A 15,590-nucleotide genomic window follows, 5' to 3' on the forward strand; every position below is an offset into this window, starting at 1 on the left:
GTCAACCCGTGGTGACCTGATATGACCCGATATGACCCGTTTACGAATTAAAAATAATTTAATAAACATAAAAATAATTTTATCTAACTAAACTAAGTTATTCTTTTTTTCAAAGGCATTAATTACTTAATCCTAAACGAATTTATTTAATTTGTGTGAAGTTGAAATTATTATACTTGGACAAATAACATATTATATTATTTTTCACTTTTGTATTGTTTTAATTTATTTTATATTTTGCTTGGGATAAAACACTTTTACGGTGTTTAATTTATTTTAGATTTGATTTGGAATCATTTATTTAAATTTTTATTACTTGATTATGTAATTAGTTTTGTGAGAAATTGATTTTATTAGAAATTACAGTGATAAATTAATAAATTAAAATTAAGTTTCGGGTCATTTCGGGTCGACCCGCCGCCCCGTAAACCTGAAATTTTCGGGTTCGGGTCAGCATACCTGACCCGTCACGGGTTGGCGGGTCGGGGTTCGGGTCAACAGATTTTCTGGCGGGTCTGTTGACCCGAACCCGACCCGCCAACCTGATTTGGACCCGAATTGCCACCCCTAACTGCAAGCGTGAAGGATTGATTTCGTGATAATTTAGAGTTGCGGGATGAGGGAAAAAAACAGGGTGCAAATCAATAACAAAAAAAAATATAAAGTAAATAAATAAAAGGATAAGAGGAAAATGCTTGAATTGACGCTTAAAATGAATTTCGGTCTAGAAAAGCCACACTGCTTCGCAGGACGGGGTAGTTTAAAAGAATAAAGCGAAAGGAACATGGCGGGTGCGATCATACCAGCACTAATGCACCGGATCCCATCAGAACTCCGAAGTTAAGCGTGCTTGGGCGAGAGTAGTACTAGGATGGGTGACCCCCTGGGAAGTCCTCGTGTTGCACCCCTCTCTTTTTTGTTTCGAAATCCAAATTTCCTATTCGTTCTTTATCCTGTAGTAATTTAGCTCCGTCGGAACGATTGCTTAATATTTTGCTTCTTGTCGAAGCGTGAAGGAGGATCTGAAGGCGCGAGACAAATCAGGAACGGTACGGCTCGATCAAAGCCCGGATCGTCGCTCAAATTTGTCGGCGCAAATGTATCACCGCAACTAGGGGTGGCAATTTTCGACACGACCTGAAAACACGACACGAACCTAACACGAAATTAATGGGTTTGGGTTGAGGTTTCGGGAATTCGGGTCAGAATCGGGTTGGACCCGATGAACCCGAAAAGAAAACCGGTCGATTTCGGGTCAACCCGTGGTGACCTGATATGACCCGATATGACCCGTTTACGAATTAAAAATAATTTAATAAACATAAAAATAATTTTATCTAACTAAACTAAGTTATTCTTTTTTTCAAAGGCATTAATTACTTAATCCTAAACGAATTTATTTAATTTGTGTGAAGTTGAAATTATTATACTTGGACAAATAACATATTATATTATTTTTCACTTTTGTATTGTTTTAATTTATTTTATATTTTGCTTGGGATAAAACACTTTTACGGTGTTTAATTTATTTTAGATTTGATTTGGAATCATTTATTTAAATTTTTATTACTTGATTATGTAATTAGTTTTGTGAGAAATTGATTTTATTAGAAATTACAGTGATAAATTAATAAATTAAAATTAAGTTTCGGGTCATTTCGGGTCGACCCGCCGCCCCGTAAACCTGAAATTTTCGGGTTCGGGTCAGCATACCTGACCCGTCACGGGTTGGCGGGTCGGGGTTCGGGTCAACAGATTTTCTGGCGGGTCTGTTGACCCGAACCCGACCCGCCAACCTGATTTGGACCCGAATTGCCACCCCTAACTGCAAGCGTGAAGGATTGATTTCGTGATAATTTAGAGTTGCGGGATGAGGGAAAAAAACAGGGTGCAAATCAATAACAAAAAAAAATATAAAGTAAATAAATAAAAGGATAAGAGGAAAATGCTTGAATTGACGCTTAAAATGAATTTCGGTCTAGAAAAGCCACACTGCTTCGCAGGACGGGGTAGTTTAAAAGAATAAAGCGAAAGGAACATGGCGGGTGCGATCATACCAGCACTAATGCACCGGATCCCATCAGAACTCCGAAGTTAAGCGTGCTTGGGCGAGAGTAGTACTAGGATGGGTGACCCCCTGGGAAGTCCTCGTGTTGCACCCCTCTCTTTTTTGTTTCGAAATCCAAATTTCCTATTCGTTCTTTATCCTGTAGTAATTTAGCTCCGTCGGAACGATTGCTTAATATTTTGCTTCTTGTCGAAGCGTGAAGGAGGATCTGAAGGCGCGAGACAAATCAGGAACGGTACGGCTCGATCAAAGCCCGGATCGTCGCTCAAATTTGTCGGCGCAAATGTATCACCGCAACTAGGGGTGGCAATTTTCGACACGACCTGAAAACACGACACGAACCTAACACGAAATTAATGGGTTTGGGTTGAGGTTTCGGGAATTCGGGTCAGAATCGGGTTGGACCCGATGAACCCGAAAAGAAAACCGGTCGATTTCGGGTCAACCCGTGGTGACCTGATATGACCCGATATGACCCGTTTACGAATTAAAAATAATTTAATAAACATAAAAATAATTTTATCTAACTAAACTAAGTTATTCTTTTTTTCAAAGGCATTAATTACTTAATCCTAAACGAATTTATTTAATTTGTGTGAAGTTGAAATTATTATACTTGGACAAATAACATATTATATTATTTTTCACTTTTGTATTGTTTTAATTTATTTTATATTTTGCTTGGGATAAAACACTTTTACGGTGTTTAATTTATTTTAGATTTGATTTGGAATCATTTATTTAAATTTTTATTACTTGATTATGTAATTAGTTTTGTGAGAAATTGATTTTATTAGAAATTACAGTGATAAATTAATAAATTAAAATTAAGTTTCGGGTCATTTCGGGTCGACCCGCCGCCCCGTAAACCTGAAATTTTCGGGTTCGGGTCAGCATACCTGACCCGTCACGGGTTGGCGGGTCGGGGTTCGGGTCAACAGATTTTCTGGCGGGTCTGTTGACCCGAACCCGACCCGCCAACCTGATTTGGACCCGAATTGCCACCCCTAACTGCAAGCGTGAAGGATTGATTTCGTGATAATTTAGAGTTGCGGGATGAGGGAAAAAAACAGGGTGCAAATCAATAACAAAAAAAAATATAAAGTAAATAAATAAAAGGATAAGAGGAAAATGCTTGAATTGACGCTTAAAATGAATTTCGGTCTAGAAAAGCCACACTGCTTCGCAGGACGGGGTAGTTTAAAAGAATAAAGCGAAAGGAACATGGCGGGTGCGATCATACCAGCACTAATGCACCGGATCCCATCAGAACTCCGAAGTTAAGCGTGCTTGGGCGAGAGTAGTACTAGGATGGGTGACCCCCTGGGAAGTCCTCGTGTTGCACCCCTCTCTTTTTTGTTTCGAAATCCAAATTTCCTATTCGTTCTTTATCCTGTAGTAATTTAGCTCCGTCGGAACGATTGCTTAATATTTTGCTTCTTGTCGAAGCGTGAAGGAGGATCTGAAGGCGCGAGACAAATCAGGAACGGTACGGCTCGATCAAAGCCCGGATCGTCGCTCAAATTTGTCGGCGCAAATGTATCACCGCAACTAGGGGTGGCAATTTTCGACACGACCTGAAAACACGACACGAACCTAACACGAAATTAATGGGTTTGGGTTGAGGTTTCGGGAATTCGGGTCAGAATCGGGTTGGACCCGATGAACCCGAAAAGAAAACCGGTCGATTTCGGGTCAACCCGTGGTGACCTGATATGACCCGATATGACCCGTTTACGAATTAAAAATAATTTAATAAACATAAAAATAATTTTATCTAACTAAACTAAGTTATTCTTTTTTTCAAAGGCATTAATTACTTAATCCTAAACGAATTTATTTAATTTGTGTGAAGTTGAAATTATTATACTTGGACAAATAACATATTATATTATTTTTCACTTTTGTATTGTTTTAATTTATTTTATATTTTGCTTGGGATAAAACACTTTTACGGTGTTTAATTTATTTTAGATTTGATTTGGAATCATTTATTTAAATTTTTATTACTTGATTATGTAATTAGTTTTGTGAGAAATTGATTTTATTAGAAATTACAGTGATAAATTAATAAATTAAAATTAAGTTTCGGGTCATTTCGGGTCGACCCGCCGCCCCGTAAACCTGAAATTTTCGGGTTCGGGTCAGCATACCTGACCCGTCACGGGTTGGCGGGTCGGGGTTCGGGTCAACAGATTTTCTGGCGGGTCTGTTGACCCGAACCCGACCCGCCAACCTGATTTGGACCCGAATTGCCACCCCTAACTGCAAGCGTGAAGGATTGATTTCGTGATAATTTAGAGTTGCGGGATGAGGGAAAAAAACAGGGTGCAAATCAATAACAAAAAAAAATATAAAGTAAATAAATAAAAGGATAAGAGGAAAATGCTTGAATTGACGCTTAAAATGAATTTCGGTCTAGAAAAGCCACACTGCTTCGCAGGACGGGGTAGTTTAAAAGAATAAAGCGAAAGGAACATGGCGGGTGCGATCATACCAGCACTAATGCACCGGATCCCATCAGAACTCCGAAGTTAAGCGTGCTTGGGCGAGAGTAGTACTAGGATGGGTGACCCCCTGGGAAGTCCTCGTGTTGCACCCCTCTCTTTTTTGTTTCGAAATCCAAATTTCCTATTCGTTCTTTATCCTGTAGTAATTTAGCTCCGTCGGAACGATTGCTTAATATTTTGCTTCTTGTCGAAGCGTGAAGGAGGATCTGAAGGCGCGAGACAAATCAGGAACGGTACGGCTCGATCAAAGCCCGGATCGTCGCTCAAATTTGTCGGCGCAAATGTATCACCGCAACTAGGGGTGGCAATTTTCGACACGACCTGAAAACACGACACGAACCTAACACGAAATTAATGGGTTTGGGTTGAGGTTTCGGGAATTCGGGTCAGAATCGGGTTGGACCCGATGAACCCGAAAAGAAAACCGGTCGATTTCGGGTCAACCCGTGGTGACCTGATATGACCCGATATGACCCGTTTACGAATTAAAAATAATTTAATAAACATAAAAATAATTTTATCTAACTAAACTAAGTTATTCTTTTTTTCAAAGGCATTAATTACTTAATCCTAAACGAATTTATTTAATTTGTGTGAAGTTGAAATTATTATACTTGGACAAATAATATATTATATTATTTTTCACTTTTGTATTGTTTTAATTTATTTTATATTTTGCTTGGGATAAAACACTTTTACGGTGTTTAATTTATTTTAGATTTGATTTGGAATCATTTATTTAAATTTTTATTACTTGATTATGTAATTAGTTTTGTGAGAAATTGATTTTATTAGAAATTACAGTGATAAATTAATAAATTAAAATTAAGTTTCGGGTCATTTCGGGTCGACCCGCCGCCCCGTAAACCTGAAATTTTCGGGTTCGGGTCAGCATACCTGACCCGTCACGGGTTGGCGGGTCGGGGTTCGGGTCAACAGATTTTCTGGCGGGTCTGTTGACCCGAACCCGACCCGCCAACCTGATTTGGACCCGAATTGCCACCCCTAACTGCAAGCGTGAAGGATTGATTTCGTGATAATTTAGAGTTGCGGGATGAGGGAAAAAAACAGGGTGCAAATCAATAACAAAAAAAAATATAAAGTAAATAAATAAAAGGATAAGAGGAAAATGATTGAATTGACGCTTAAAATGAATTTCGGTCTAGAAAAGCCACACTGCTTCGCAGGACGGGGTAGTTTAAAAGAATAAAGCGAAAGGAACATGGCGGGTGCGATCATACCAGCACTAATGCACCGGATCCCATCAGAACTCCGAAGTTAAGCGTGCTTGGGCGAGAGTAGTACTAGGATGGGTGACCCCCTGGGAAGTCCTCGTGTTGCACCCCTCTCTTTTTTGTTTCGAAATCCAAATTTCCTATTCGTTCTTTATCCTGTAGTAATTTAGCTCCGTCGGAACGATTGCTTAATATTTTGCTTCTTGTCGAAGCGTGAAGGAGGATCTGAAGGCGCGAGACAAATCAGGAACGGTACGGCTCGATCAAAGCCCGGATCGTCGCTCAAATTTGTCGGCGCAAATGTATCACCGCAACTAGGGGTGGCAATTTTCGACACGACCTGAAAACACGACACGAACCTAACACGAAATTAATGGGTTTGGGTTGAGGTTTCGGGAATTCGGGTCAGAATCGGGTTGGACCCGATGAACCCGAAAAGAAAACCGGTCGATTTCGGGTCAACCCGTGGTGACCTGATATGACCCGATATGACCCGTTTACGAATTAAAAATAATTTAATAAACATAAAAATAATTTTATCTAACTAAACTAAGTTATTCTTTTTTTCAAAGGCATTAATTACTTAATCCTAAACGAATTTATTTAATTTGTGTGAAGTTGAAATTATTATACTTGGACAAATAACATATTATATTATTTTTCACTTTTGTATTGTTTTAATTTATTTTATATTTTGCTTGGGATAAAACACTTTTACGGTGTTTAATTTATTTTAGATTTGATTTGGAATCATTTATTTAAATTTTTATTACTTGATTATGTAATTAGTTTTGTGAGAAATTGATTTTATTAGAAATTACAGTGATAAATTAATAAATTAAAATTAAGTTTCGGGTCATTTCGGGTCGACCCGCCGCCCCGTAAACCTGAAATTTTCGGGTTCGGGTCAGCATACCTGACCCGTCACGGGTTGGCGGGTCGGGGTTCGGGTCAACAGATTTTCTGGCGGGTCTGTTGACCCGAACCCGACCCGCCAACCTGATTTGGACCCGAATTGCCACCCCTAACTGCAAGCGTGAAGGATTGATTTCGTGATAATTTAGAGTTGCGGGATGAGGGAAAAAAACAGGGTGCAAATCAATAACAAAAAAAAATATAAAGTAAATAAATAAAAGGATAAGAGGAAAATGCTTGAATTGACGCTTAAAATGAATTTCGGTCTAGAAAAGCCACACTGCTTCGCAGGACGGGGTAGTTTAAAAGAATAAAGCGAAAGGAACATGGCGGGTGCGATCATACCAGCACTAATGCACCGGATCCCATCAGAACTCCGAAGTTAAGCGTGCTTGGGCGAGAGTAGTACTAGGATGGGTGACCCCCTGGGAAGTCCTCGTGTTGCACCCCTCTCTTTTTTGTTTCGAAATCCAAATTTCCTATTCGTTCTTTATCCTGTAGTAATTTAGCTCCGTCGGAACGATTGCTTAATATTTTGCTTCTTGTCGAAGCGTGAAGGAGGATCTGAAGGCGCGAGACAAATCAGGAACGGTACGGCTCGATCAAAGCCCGGATCGTCGCTCAAATTTGTCGGCGCAAATGTATCACCGCAACTAGGGGTGGCAATTTTCGACACGACCTGAAAACACGACACGAACCTAACACGAAATTAATGGGTTTGGGTTGAGGTTTCGGGAATTCGGGTCAGAATCGGGTTGGACCCGATGAACCCGAAAAGAAAACCGGTCGATTTCGGGTCAACCCGTGGTGACCTGATATGACCCGATATGACCCGTTTACGAATTAAAAATAATTTAATAAACATAAAAATAATTTTATCTAACTAAACTAAGTTATTCTTTTTTTCAAAGGCATTAATTACTTAATCCTAAACGAATTTATTTAATTTGTGTGAAGTTGAAATTATTATACTTGGACAAATAACATATTATATTATTTTTCACTTTTGTATTGTTTTAATTTATTTTATATTTTGCTTGGGATAAAACACTTTTACGGTGTTTAATTTATTTTAGATTTGATTTGGAATCATTTATTTAAATTTTTATTACTTGATTATGTAATTAGTTTTGTGAGAAATTGATTTTATTAGAAATTACAGTGATAAATTAATAAATTAAAATTAAGTTTCGGGTCATTTCGGGTCGACCCGCCGCCCCGTAAACCTGAAATTTTCGGGTTCGGGTCAGCATACCTGACCCGTCACGGGTTGGCGGGTCGGGGTTCGGGTCAACAGATTTTCTGGCGGGTCTGTTGACCCGAACCCGACCCGCCAACCTGATTTGGACCCGAATTGCCACCCCTAACTGCAAGCGTGAAGGATTGATTTCGTGATAATTTAGAGTTGCGGGATGAGGGAAAAAAACAGGGTGCAAATCAATAACAAAAAAAAATATAAAGTAAATAAATAAAAGGATAAGAGGAAAATGCTTGAATTGACGCTTAAAATGAATTTCGGTCTAGAAAAGCCACACTGCTTCGCAGGACGGGGTAGTTTAAAAGAATAAAGCGAAAGGAACATGGCGGGTGCGATCATACCAGCACTAATGCACCGGATCCCATCAGAACTCCGAAGTTAAGCGTGCTTGGGCGAGAGTAGTACTAGGATGGGTGACCCCCTGGGAAGTCCTCGTGTTGCACCCCTCTCTTTTTTGTTTCGAAATCCAAATTTCCTATTCGTTCTTTATCCTGTAGTAATTTAGCTCCGTCGGAACGATTGCTTAATATTTTGCTTCTTGTCGAAGCGTGAAGGAGGATCTGAAGGCGCGAGACAAATCAGGAACGGTACGGCTCGATCAAAGCCCGGATCGTCGCTCAAATTTGTCGGCGCAAATGTATCACCGCAACTAGGGGTGGCAATTTTCGACACGACCTGAAAACACGACACGAACCTAACACGAAATTAATGGGTTTGGGTTGAGGTTTCGGGAATTCGGGTCAGAATCGGGTTGGACCCGATGAACCCGAAAAGAAAACCGGTCGATTTCGGGTCAACCCGTGGTGACCTGATATGACCCGATATGACCCGTTTACGAATTAAAAATAATTTAATAAACATAAAAATAATTTTATCTAACTAAACTAAGTTATTCTTTTTTTCAAAGGCATTAATTACTTAATCCTAAACGAATTTATTTAATTTGTGTGAAGTTGAAATTATTATACTTGGACAAATAACATATTATATTATTTTTCACTTTTGTATTGTTTTAATTTATTTTATATTTTGCTTGGGATAAAACACTTTTACGGTGTTTAATTTATTTTAGATTTGATTTGGAATCATTTATTTAAATTTTTATTACTTGATTATGTAATTAGTTTTGTGAGAAATTGATTTTATTAGAAATTACAGTGATAAATTAATAAATTAAAATTAAGTTTCGGGTCATTTCGGGTCGACCCGCCGCCCCGTAAACCTGAAATTTTCGGGTTCGGGTCAGCATACCTGACCCGTCACGGGTTGGCGGGTCGGGGTTCGGGTCAACAGATTTTCTGGCGGGTCTGTTGACCCGAACCCGACCCGCCAACCTGATTTGGACCCGAATTGCCACCCCTAACTGCAAGCGTGAAGGATTGATTTCGTGATAATTTAGAGTTGCGGGATGAGGGAAAAAAACAGGGTGCAAATCAATAACAAAAAAAAATATAAAGTAAATAAATAAAAGGATAAGAGGAAAATGCTTGAATTGACGCTTAAAATGAATTTCGGTCTAGAAAAGCCACACTGCTTCGCAGGACGGGGTAGTTTAAAAGAATAAAGCGAAAGGAACATGGCGGGTGCGATCATACCAGCACTAATGCACCGGATCCCATCAGAACTCCGAAGTTAAGCGTGCTTGGGCGAGAGTAGTACTAGGATGGGTGACCCCCTGGGAAGTCCTCGTGTTGCACCCCTCTCTTTTTTGTTTCGAAATCCAAATTTCCTATTCGTTCTTTATCCTGTAGTAATTTAGCTCCGTCGGAACGATTGCTTAATATTTTGCTTCTTGTCGAAGCGTGAAGGAGGATCTGAAGGCGCGAGACAAATCAGGAACGGTACGGCTCGATCAAAGCCCGGATCGTCGCTCAAATTTGTCGGCGCAAATGTATCACCGCAACTAGGGGTGGCAATTTTCGACACGACCTGAAAACACGACACGAACCTAACACGAAATTAATGGGTTTGGGTTGAGGTTTCGGGAATTCGGGTCAGAATCGGGTTGGACCCGATGAACCCGAAAAGAAAACCGGTCGATTTCGGGTCAACCCGTGGTGACCTGATATGACCCGATATGACCCGTTTACGAATTAAAAATAATTTAATAAACATAAAAATAATTTTATCTAACTAAACTAAGTTATTCTTTTTTTCAAAGGCATTAATTACTTAATCCTAAACGAATTTATTTAATTTGTGTGAAGTTGAAATTATTATACTTGGACAAATAACATATTATATTATTTTTCACTTTTGTATTGTTTTAATTTATTTTATATTTTGCTTGGGATAAAACACTTTTACGGTGTTTAATTTATTTTAGATTTGATTTGGAATCATTTATTTAAATTTTTATTACTTGATTATGTAATTAGTTTTGTGAGAAATTGATTTTATTAGAAATTACAGTGATAAATTAATAAATTAAAATTAAGTTTCGGGTCATTTCGGGTCGACCCGCCGCCCCGTAAACCTGAAATTTTCGGGTTCGGGTCAGCATACCTGACCCGTCACGGGTTGGCGGGTCGGGGTTCGGGTCAACAGATTTTCTGGCGGGTCTGTTGACCCGAACCCGACCCGCCAACCTGATTTGGACCCGAATTGCCACCCCTAACTGCAAGCGTGAAGGATTGATTTCGTGATAATTTAGAGTTGCGGGATGAGGGAAAAAAACAGGGTGCAAATCAATAACAAAAAAAAATATAAAGTAAATAAATAAAAGGATAAGAGGAAAATGCTTGAATTGACGCTTAAAATGAATTTCGGTCTAGAAAAGCCACACTGCTTCGCAGGACGGGGTAGTTTAAAAGAATAAAGCGAAAGGAACATGGCGGGTGCGATCATACCAGCACTAATGCACCGGATCCCATCAGAACTCCGAAGTTAAGCGTGCTTGGGCGAGAGTAGTACTAGGATGGGTGACCCCCTGGGAAGTCCTCGTGTTGCACCCCTCTCTTTTTTGTTTCGAAATCCAAATTTCCTATTCGTTCTTTATCCTGTAGTAATTTAGCTCCGTCGGAACGATTGCTTAATATTTTGCTTCTTGTCGAAGCGTGAAGGAGGATCTGAAGGCGCGAGACAAATCAGGAACGGTACGGCTCGATCAAAGCCCGGATCGTCGCTCAAATTTGTCGGCGCAAATGTATCACCGCAACTAGGGGTGGCAATTTTCGACACGACCTGAAAACACGACACGAACCTAACACGAAATTAATGGGTTTGGGTTGAGGTTTCGGGAATTCGGGTCAGAATCGGGTTGGACCCGATGAACCCGAAAAGAAAACCGGTCGATTTCGGGTCAACCCGTGGTGACCTGATATGACCCGATATGACCCGTTTACGAATTAAAAATAATTTAATAAACATAAAAATAATTTTATCTAACTAAACTAAGTTATTCTTTTTTTCAAAGGCATTAATTACTTAATCCTAAACGAATTTATTTAATTTGTGTGAAGTTGAAATTATTATACTTGGACAAATAACATATTATATTATTTTTCACTTTTGTATTGTTTTAATTTATTTTATATTTTGCTTGGGATAAAACACTTTTACGGTGTTTAATTTATTTTAGATTTGATTTGGAATCATTTATTTAAATTTTTATTACTTGATTATGTAATTAGTTTTGTGAGAAATTGATTTTATTAGAAATTACAGTGATAAATTAATAAATTAAAATTAAGTTTCGGGTCATTTCGGGTCGACCCGCCGCCCCGTAAACCTGAAATTTTCGGGTTCGGGTCAGCATACCTGACCCGTCACGGGTTGGCGGGTCGGGGTTCGGGTCAACAGATTTTCTGGCGGGTCTGTTGACCCGAACCCGACCCGCCAACCTGATTTGGACCCGAATTGCCACCCCTAACTGCAAGCGTGAAGGATTGATTTCGTGATAATTTAGAGTTGCGGGATGAGGGAAAAAAACAGGGTGCAAATCAATAACAAAAAAAAATATAAAGTAAATAAATAAAAGGATAAGAGGAAAATGCTTGAATTGACGCTTAAAATGAATTTCGGTCTAGAAAAGCCACACTGCTTCGCAGGACGGGGTAGTTTAAAAGAATAAAGCGAAAGGAACATGGCGGGTGCGATCATACCAGCACTAATGCACCGGATCCCATCAGAACTCCGAAGTTAAGCGTGCTTGGGCGAGAGTAGTACTAGGATGGGTGACCCCCTGGGAAGTCCTCGTGTTGCACCCCTCTCTTTTTTGTTTCGAAATCCAAATTTCCTATTCGTTCTTTATCCTGTAGTAATTTAGCTCCGTCGGAACGATTGCTTAATATTTTGCTTCTTGTCGAAGCGTGAAGGAGGATCTGAAGGCGCGAGACAAATCAGGAACGGTACGGCTCGATCAAAGCCCGGATCGTCGCTCAAATTTGTCGGCGCAAATGTATCACCGCAACTAGGGGTGGCAATTTTCGACACGACCTGAAAACACGACACGAACCTAACACGAAATTAATGGGTTTGGGTTGAGGTTTCGGGAATTCGGGTCAGAATCGGGTTGGACCCGATGAACCCGAAAAGAAAACCGGTCGATTTCGGGTCAACCCGTGGTGACCTGATATGACCCGATATGACCCGTTTACGAATTAAAAATAATTTAATAAACATAAAAATAATTTTATCTAACTAAACTAAGTTATTCTTTTTTTCAAAGGCATTAATTACTTAATCCTAAACGAATTTATTTAATTTGTGTGAAGTTGAAATTATTATACTTGGACAAATAACATATTATATTATTTTTCACTTTTGTATTGTTTTAATTTATTTTATATTTTGCTTGGGATAAAACACTTTTACGGTGTTTAATTTATTTTAGATTTGATTTGGAATCATTTATTTAAATTTTTATTACTTGATTATGTAATTAGTTTTGTGAGAAATTGATTTTATTAGAAATTACAGTGATAAATTAATAAATTAAAATTAAGTTTCGGGTCATTTCGGGTCGACCCGCCGCCCCGTAAACCTGAAATTTTCGGGTTCGGGTCAGCATACCTGACCCGTCACGGGTTGGCGGGTCGGGGTTCGGGTCAACAGATTTTCTGGCGGGTCTGTTGACCCGAACCCGACCCGCCAACCTGATTTGGACCCGAATTGCCACCCCTAACTGCAAGCGTGAAGGATTGATTTCGTGATAATTTAGAGTTGCGGGATGAGGGAAAAAAACAGGGTGCAAATCAATAACAAAAAAAAATATAAAGTAAATAAATAAAAGGATAAGAGGAAAATGCTTGAATTGACGCTTAAAATGAATTTCGGTCTAGAAAAGCCACACTGCTTCGCAGGACGGGGTAGTTTAAAAGAATAAAGCGAAAGGAACATGGCGGGTGCGATCATACCAGCACTAATGCACCGGATCCCATCAGAACTCCGAAGTTAAGCGTGCTTGGGCGAGAGTAGTACTAGGATGGGTGACCCCCTGGGAAGTCCTCGTGTTGCACCCCTCTCTTTTTTGTTTCGAAATCCAAATTTCCTATTCGTTCTTTATCCTGTAGTAATTTAGCTCCGTCGGAACGATTGCTTAATATTTTGCTTCTTGTCGAAGCGTGAAGGAGGATCTGAAGGCGCGAGACAAATCAGGAACGGTACGGCTCGATCAAAGCCCGGATCGTCGCTCAAATTTGTCGGCGCAAATGTATCACCGCAACTAGGGGTGGCAATTTTCGACACGACCTGAAAACACGACACGAACCTAACACGAAATTAATGGGTTTGGGTTGAGGTTTCGGGAATTCGGGTCAGAATCGGGTTGGACCCGATGAACCCGAAAAGAAAACCGGTCGATTTCGGGTCAACCCGTGGTGACCTGATATGACCCGATATGACCCGTTTACGAATTAAAAATAATTTAATAAACATAAAAATAATTTTATCTAACTAAACTAAGTTATTCTTTTTTTCAAAGGCATTAATTACTTAATCCTAAACGAATTTATTTAATTTGTGTGAAGTTGAAATTATTATACTTGGACAAATAATATATTATATTATTTTTCACTTTTGTATTGTTTTAATTTATTTTATATTTTGCTTGGGATAAAACACTTTTACGGTGTTTAATTTATTTTAGATTTGATTTGGAATCATTTATTTAAATTTTTATTACTTGATTATGTAATTAGTTTTGTGAGAAATTGATTTTATTAGAAATTACAGTGATAAATTAATAAATTAAAATTAAGTTTCGGGTCATTTCGGGTCGACCCGCCGCCCCGTAAACCTGAAATTTTCGGGTTCGGGTCAGCATACCTGACCCGTCACGGGTTGGCGGGTCGGGGTTCGGGTCAACAGATTTTCTGGCGGGTCTGTTGACCCGAACCCGACCCGCCAACCTGATTTGGACCCGAATTGCCACCCCTAACTGCAAGCGTGAAGGATTGATTTCGTGATAATTTAGAGTTGCGGGATGAGGGAAAAAAACAGGGTGCAAATCAATAACAAAAAAAAATATAAAGTAAATAAATAAAAGGATAAGAGGAAAATGCTTGAATTGACGCTTAAAATGAATTTCGGTCTAGAAAAGCCACACTGCTTCGCAGGACGGGGTAGTTTAAAAGAATAAAGCGAAAGGAACATGGCGGGTGCGATCATACCAGCACTAATGCACCGGATCCCATCAGAACTCCGAAGTTAAGCGTGCTTGGGCGAGAGTAGTACTAGGATGGGTGACCCCCTGGGAAGTCCTCGTGTTGCACCCCTCTCTTTTTTGTTTCGAAATCCAAATTTCCTATTCGTTCTTTATCCTGTAGTAATTTAGCTCCGTCGGAACGATTGCTTAATATTTTGCTTCTTGTCGAAGCGTGAAGGAGGATCTGAAGGCGCGAGACAAATCAGGAACGGTACGGCTCGATCAAAGCCCGGATCGTCGCTCAAATTTGTCGGCGCAAATGTATCACCGCAACTAGGGGTGGCAATTTTCGACACGACCTGAAAACACGACACGAACCTAACACGAAATTAATGGGTTTGGGTTGAGGTTTCGGGAATTCGGGTCAGAATCGGGTTGGACCCGATGAACCCGAAAAGAAAACCGGTCGATTTCGGGTCAACCCGTGGTGACCTGATATGACCCGATATGACCCGTTTACGAATTAAAAATAATTTAATAAACATAAAAATAATTTTATCTAACTAAACTAAGTTATTCTTTTTTTCAAAGGCATTAATTACTTAATCCTAAACGAATTTATTTAATTTGTGTGAAGTTGAAATTATTATACTTGGACAAATAACATATTATATTATTTTTCACTTTTGTATTGTTTTAATTTATTTTATATTTTGCTTGGGATAAAACACTTTTACGGTGTTTAATTTATTTTAGATTTGATTTGGAATCATTTATTTAAATTTTTATTACTTGATTATGTAATTAGTTTTGTGAGAAATTGATTTTATTAGAAATTACAGTGATAAATTAATAAATTAAAATTAAGTTTCGGGTCATTTCGGGTCGACCCGCCGCCCCGTAAACCTGAAATTTTCGGGTTCGGGTCAGCATACCTGACCCGTCACGGGTTGGCGGGTCGGGGTTCGGGTCAACAGATTTTCTGGCGGGTCTGTTGACCCGAACCCGACCCGCCAAC

The 15,590-nt window shown here is 39.4% G+C and overlaps 12 non-coding genes across 12 annotated transcripts; all 12 read left to right on the forward strand.

Annotated features, from left to right (window-relative positions):
* Positions 1–789: 789 nt before the first annotated feature.
* LOC140034632 (5S ribosomal RNA) lies at positions 790–908 on the forward strand. Its single transcript, XR_011838491.1, has one exon. It is a non-coding gene; the product is annotated as a 5S ribosomal RNA (ribosomal RNA).
* Positions 909–2,043: 1,135 nt separating this feature from the next.
* On the forward strand, positions 2,044–2,162 carry LOC140034633 (5S ribosomal RNA). Its single transcript, XR_011838492.1, has one exon. It is a non-coding gene; the product is annotated as a 5S ribosomal RNA (ribosomal RNA).
* A 1,135-nt stretch (positions 2,163–3,297) lies between these two features.
* On the forward strand, positions 3,298–3,416 carry LOC140034634 (5S ribosomal RNA). Its single transcript, XR_011838493.1, has one exon. It is a non-coding gene; the product is annotated as a 5S ribosomal RNA (ribosomal RNA).
* A 1,135-nt stretch (positions 3,417–4,551) lies between these two features.
* Positions 4,552–4,670, forward strand: LOC140034635 (5S ribosomal RNA). Its single transcript, XR_011838494.1, has one exon. It is a non-coding gene; the product is annotated as a 5S ribosomal RNA (ribosomal RNA).
* A 1,135-nt stretch (positions 4,671–5,805) lies between these two features.
* Positions 5,806–5,924, forward strand: LOC140034636 (5S ribosomal RNA). Its single transcript, XR_011838495.1, has one exon. It is a non-coding gene; the product is annotated as a 5S ribosomal RNA (ribosomal RNA).
* A 1,135-nt stretch (positions 5,925–7,059) lies between these two features.
* Positions 7,060–7,178, forward strand: LOC140034637 (5S ribosomal RNA). Its single transcript, XR_011838496.1, has one exon. It is a non-coding gene; the product is annotated as a 5S ribosomal RNA (ribosomal RNA).
* Positions 7,179–8,313: 1,135 nt separating this feature from the next.
* On the forward strand, positions 8,314–8,432 carry LOC140034638 (5S ribosomal RNA). Its single transcript, XR_011838497.1, has one exon. It is a non-coding gene; the product is annotated as a 5S ribosomal RNA (ribosomal RNA).
* A 1,135-nt stretch (positions 8,433–9,567) lies between these two features.
* On the forward strand, positions 9,568–9,686 carry LOC140034639 (5S ribosomal RNA). The gene has a single exon (XR_011838498.1). It is a non-coding gene; the product is annotated as a 5S ribosomal RNA (ribosomal RNA).
* A 1,135-nt stretch (positions 9,687–10,821) lies between these two features.
* LOC140034640 (5S ribosomal RNA) lies at positions 10,822–10,940 on the forward strand. The gene has a single exon (XR_011838499.1). It is a non-coding gene; the product is annotated as a 5S ribosomal RNA (ribosomal RNA).
* Positions 10,941–12,075: 1,135 nt separating this feature from the next.
* On the forward strand, positions 12,076–12,194 carry LOC140034641 (5S ribosomal RNA). Its single transcript, XR_011838500.1, has one exon. It is a non-coding gene; the product is annotated as a 5S ribosomal RNA (ribosomal RNA).
* Positions 12,195–13,329: 1,135 nt separating this feature from the next.
* On the forward strand, positions 13,330–13,448 carry LOC140034643 (5S ribosomal RNA). The gene has a single exon (XR_011838502.1). It is a non-coding gene; the product is annotated as a 5S ribosomal RNA (ribosomal RNA).
* Positions 13,449–14,583: 1,135 nt separating this feature from the next.
* LOC140034644 (5S ribosomal RNA) lies at positions 14,584–14,702 on the forward strand. Its single transcript, XR_011838503.1, has one exon. It is a non-coding gene; the product is annotated as a 5S ribosomal RNA (ribosomal RNA).
* Positions 14,703–15,590: the final 888 nt, after the last annotated feature.

The sequence above is a fragment of the Coffea arabica genome, unplaced genomic scaffold, assembly GCF_036785885.1.
Source record: "Coffea arabica cultivar ET-39 unplaced genomic scaffold, Coffea Arabica ET-39 HiFi ptg000200l, whole genome shotgun sequence".
Taxonomy (NCBI): Eukaryota; Viridiplantae; Streptophyta; class Magnoliopsida; order Gentianales; family Rubiaceae; genus Coffea; species Coffea arabica.